A 6000-nucleotide genomic window follows, 5' to 3' on the forward strand; every position below is an offset into this window, starting at 1 on the left:
AATAAGGTGATTATAGGAATGCTAATATACTGTATATTTACCCATTAAAATGCCTAGAAGATAGGGATTTTAGATCCTTTCACTGTAAGGAAATGTAAGATGCTTGAAAGGATAAATATATTTACCCTAATTGGATAATACGTGTTCTGTACATATAATGGAACATCACATCATACTTCATAAACATGTATAATTTTATGTCTTAAAATTAAAAATAAATTAAATTTTAAAAAGAAAATGTGAAAGGTTCAAGATTTTAAGGTTATAAAAGGCCCTTTCTTCCTCTGTAATAAGGAAGCATTAGGTAAATGTAAAAAAATCAGTTTACCTTTAGCTCTATTGAAGAACTGTGGATATGAAGATGTCTACACAGATTTCTGAGGATATCTATTTGACAGGGGATTTGTGTGGTACATGGGAATTGCAGTTGCCATGGATACAGGTATGCAAAGGAACAAGGCTGTTATGGCAGAGAAGCTCTGCTAGGACATGGAGAAGTTAGCTTCATACATGTTGGGGTAAAGAATTGGAATCTGAAGGAACCCAAACTCAGAGCCAATCAGTCCTACCTAATTTATCACTATAGGCCTTTGCTAAATAAGCAGCAGTACCACTGAATGTATCAGACATTGTTTAGGGGAGTGCAGATTGGTGTAACCTTAACAGAAAGCAATTTAGTAATATCTATCAACATCACAAGTGACTATACCTTTTGGCACAGTTATACAGTTTTAGGGAATTTCTCCTGTATCTACACTGTATACCTAGTAAATGATGTATACATAAAGTATTCTTTGCAATATAGATTGTAATAGAAGAAAATATAAATATTCCAAATGTAGCTAATTGATTAGCTAAACTATATTTAACACATATAATATGATGTAGCTCTATAAAAATGAGTAAAAATTTACATATAAATGTAGAAATATTCCCAAGCTAATTTGTTAAGGGAAAAAGTAATATCCAGGATATGTGTGATATGCCACATTTTAAGTAAAAAAAAGTTTAAATTTAACTAGATAATATTTTATATTTATTTATACAGGCAAAAAGAAAATCTGGAAAGACACGTAAGAAACTAATAGTTGCTACCAGTGAGTTTTTTTTTTAATGTATTTGAGAGGCAGAGAGAGAGAGAGACCCAAAGAGAGACAGCGAGAGCTCTCATCCACTTATTCATTCCCTAAATAGCTGCAATCACCAGGGTTCGGCTGGGCTTAAAGCTGCAAGCTGGGAACTCAATCCAGGTCTACCATGTAGGTGGCAGAGTTCACAGACTCTGACCTTATTTAGACAAGGCCATAATCAAAGTGGAAGTTCTCTCCTCCATTCAGAGAAAGGCACTTCCTTCTTTGATGGCCCTTTCTTTCCACTGGAATCTCAGTCACCAAGATCTTTCATTTAGGTCATTTTTGCCACAGTGTCTTGGCTTTCCATGCCTGAGAAACTCTCATGGGCTTTTTAGCAGATCCAAATGCCTTAAGGGCTGATTCTGAGGCCATAGTGCTAAGAACCCACATAAGTCATCATCATTACCTCTCGGGGTCTGTATTAGCAGGCAGCTAGATTCAGGAGCTGGAAATCAAACACAGGTATTCTGATGTGGGTGGGACATGGTCATCTTAACTGTTAGGTCAAATGTCCACTTCCCTGTGAGGTTTAGTGAGGGATGGTGATGGAGAACTGGCTAGGAGTTTAACTGGAGTATGAGAGAGAATTGTCATGGCTTAATAACGTTTTTCTATGCTATATCAATGTATCAGAAAAATTTAAATCGAAGTTAATAGTTGAGCTTATAAGAAAGTTAGGGAAAGCTCACCTGTCAAAAGTGAAGAGAAACCAAACTACAGGAAGCAGGAGCTGGAAATTTAGCTGCATTTGGATGAAGGAAGGGAGCTTCCTCAATTAATTCAGGGTTTGAGTTTAAGTGAATATGTGTGAAGAGGAAATGAGACCTCTGGACAAAAGGGCAGGATGTATAAACTGAGATCCTGAATTAAATTGGAACCCTTAAAGGACTATAAGCTCAGTGAAAAGGCAGACAAAGAAGAGGGTCAGCCACTAAGTTCAGGCTGAGGATAGGGATATGGACAAAACATTCTCTGAAAGATTACAAATATGCATCCTCAACAATGGCTACAATGGAAAATAAAGCCAAGTTTTCCATGTTTACTACTATTGTTTAACATTAGACAGAAATCAGGAGAAAAATAAATATTTACATGTTGAAAAGGAAGGGACAATTCTAGTTGTAGAAAATATGATTGTATATATATATGAACCCAAGAGACTCAACTAAGGAACGTGTTCCCCAAAATATGATAATTTAATAAAATAGAAGGGCAAAAATTACATATATATAAATGTACAGTTTTTCTATATTTGACAAAGGGTTTGATTAATTAATAGAAAAATATCTTGAACGGATAATTGGAAAGACATCCCATGGAATGTAAATGGATTTAGCTAGCTGGTTGGAAGCCAAAGATTATCTGGTTGGATTAAAACCATTAGGAACAAGACATCCTTTTAAAAAGTTAACTATAAACTGTTTACAATATATGCTCAAAATGTAAGAGCTCAAAGTAAATGATGAAAAAATTTGAGCAGGAAGAATAAATTAGTAGAAACGAGTGTTACAACAAGATGTAACAAAATAGATTATAGGGGAGCATTATAAGTATGTTTTTACAAAGACACTTGATAAAAATCTAAAATTAATTATGATGAAATATTTCACTGAAGTAGAAGTAGAAAGGAACATCTTAAACCCAGCAAAATACAATAAAATCTGCAGCAAATATTACAATTAATATTCAAACTTTACAAGTATCTTTCTAACCACTTTTACTTAAATTTTAGATAGCAAGAGAATTAAAGTGAATAAAGAAATGAAAGTTATAAAGTTGAATGGGAATTTTAAAATTGCTATTATTAACAGATTATGAATGCCTACTTGGAAAAACCCAATAGAATTATGGGGTAAATGATCAGAAATAAAGTCTCTCATGTGAGATCAAGATTCAAACATCAATTACTTTACTAAATATCAGCAACAGTTAGAAAATTTGAACAAAACAGAAGTGATGACATACCAGACCAAACATGCAATCTTCACTGTTCATATTGTACATTAAGAAACTTTAGCTTTATGAGTAATTACTGTTAATGAGATGAGGATTCACTGAAGAATAGGCACTAGTCACACAGCCTGAGGAAGCTTCATGATGAGAGCATAGTAAATGTGAGGGTGGAGGAAGTAATGACTTCATTAAACTGACTAGTCCTTGCATGCTCAGTTTTGTCTTTCGTGATCTCATGTGGTAAAATTTGGAAATTAGGAAGACAGGCCTGGGAGTCCTGAGATTCTGTGTGGTTATGCATGTTTGTTGTCTGCTGTGTATTCTTTGTTTAAGTTGAGGAAAATTGTTGCTGGATGAAATCTACTATTTTTTTGTGAGTTGACCTGTCTATACCAATACTACTACTGCTGGTTGAGAAGAGTGAATATTTCATCCCCAACATTATTTATAAATTCGATAAAATTCTATCAAAACAAAATCCTATAATATACATGAAATAACAAAGAATCAAGATAAACCAAGACAGTTCTGAAGAAGAAAATATAGAGAAGCAGCCTACAAGGCTATATTAATTTAAGAAGTGAATTTCAAAAAATTATTTATCTGAAAGGCGGAGTTACAGTAAGAGAGAGGGAGAGAGAGAGAGAGAGAAAGAGAGAGAGAAACTCTCATCTGATGGTTCACACCCCAAATGCCCACACTAGTCAGAGATCCAATGCTGGGACCCTGGAAATAAATCCAGGTTTCCCACATGAATGGCAAAAACCCAGTTAATTGAGTTCTCACTGTTATCTCCCAGGTTTGCATTAGCAGGAAGCTGGAGTCAGGCATCTGAGATGTATTAGATCCAGATACTCCAATATGGGATTTAGGCTTATTTCTTTTTTATCATCTATATTTATTCATTTAAAAGGCACAGAAGGAGACAGAGACAATAGACAGACAAACACAGAGAGATCTTCTATCTATTGGTTCACTTTCCAAATGTCTACAGCAGACAAGTTTGGGCCAGGCCAAAGCCAGTAGCACAGAACTGATGTGGGTTCAGGGATCCAAGCACTGGAGCATCTTCTGCCTCTCAGAAGCACATCAGCAGGAAACTTGAATTTCAGCCACCGTGGAAGACAGTGTGGAGATACCTCAGAAATCTCAATAAAGATCTACAATATGACCCAGCCATCCCATTCCTAGGAGTTTACTCAAATGAAAAGAAATCAGCAAATAAAAGAGTGATCTGTACCCCCACGTATTGCAACTGAACACATAATAGCTAAGATATAGAAACAAACCAAATGTCCATCATTTGAAGACTGGATAAAGAAAGAATGCTACATATACACTATGGAATACCACACGGGGTTAAAAAAATTAAATCCTGTCATTTGCAACAAAATGGATGCCACTGGAAACCATTTTAAACTTGGTGAAATAAGCCATTCCCAAAAAGACAAATACCATGTGTTTTCCTTGATCTGTGCTAAGTAATAGAATACCTAAAAGATAATCTATAGGAGTGAACTTGACACTTGGAGATTCAGTAATTTTTTTTAATAGCCCTTGTCTCTACTGTTGAAGAACAGGTTTTTTTCTTCATACCACTTGTTGAACTCCCAGTGTAGGGTTAATCTTATGAGTATAAAGTTAACTGAAAATAAATCTTTGTAAAAATAAGAATGGGACTAGGAGGGGGAGCAGAGAGAAGGGTCCAAGAATGGGTGGGAGGGAGGGTTCATTTTGAAGTATCACTATGTTCCTGAGTCTGTATATAGGAAATACATGAAATTTTAAAAAATAAATAAAAATAAAAAGTGGTGTGAACATAGGTGAATTGTTCAACAAATAATGTTGTGGCAGACCTAACAAAGTAGAATTAAAAGTAGATCTAACACAGAACCAACAACGCTTTAGTTTTACGAGCAGCAAATCATATATAACTGTGGATGACAAAAGACTTTAAGTCGCCATGTTTAAAATTATAAACTCATCAAACCAACAAGAGGCACTTGCTTACTTCACAGTATTTTTGAAAGCACCTGTAGGATTTTATAAGTATTTAACCCTTTAGGCCTCTGGGGCTTTCTCATTAAGATAACTATCATGTCTAGTAACACAAGATCATTAGACTTTTTAATTCTCAAACATTTGTATTAATAGCATTTTCCATTATAGAAACTTAAAGTTTGGTACCACTTAAAGTTTGGTGTTTAGCTGTCCTCCTATAGGTTCCTATGGACTTTTTCCAGCCACTTCTATTGTATTCAGTACTTTGGAATGGCTCTGTAAACAGATGAAGCCAATAATGTATTAACAGTACCAACTGAGAGAAAGTATGGTTAACTGAGGTTACTAAAAACAAAAGGCAATTCAAATCAATTGGCAATCTACAAAAAGAGTTAAAGATTTTAAAAGCTATTATTAAAATTGCTATATTGGTCTATTATGCTATGTTATATGTGTGTACATATTGTATGTCCACATGGGGAAATTTTATTAAGAGTTTTATTTTAAATGGCTTATGGATAAGATTGTCCATAAATTTAAGCTGCTAAAATCAATCAAAGATACATTTTAATTTGTGTGACCTGAATCTGTGTATCATATGTTTTAAACTTGTTGGTAGAAAGAAACTAAAAACATTTTATATGGTTGTGCTTAAGTTTACTGGTTAAACAAACTACACCATGTTAGATATTTAAGAGGTGTTTTCAAATACATGATTCTTAAAATTTATAGGAGGCATTGGACCTTCTGGTAAATGTTTTCTTAAGTTGTTATCTAATGGTTGAAACTGTTTGCTAAGTATTCATGTGATATTGCTATTGTCAGCAAGCGATCTAGGACTTGCTCCCTCATTTCTCTATTCTAAGCCCAACTTGTTCTTTCATTTCTCTATTCTCTTCAAGGTAGGAAACTA

Source organism: Lepus europaeus, chromosome 1 (assembly GCF_033115175.1).
Source record: "Lepus europaeus isolate LE1 chromosome 1, mLepTim1.pri, whole genome shotgun sequence".
Taxonomy (NCBI): domain Eukaryota; kingdom Metazoa; phylum Chordata; class Mammalia; order Lagomorpha; family Leporidae; genus Lepus; species Lepus europaeus.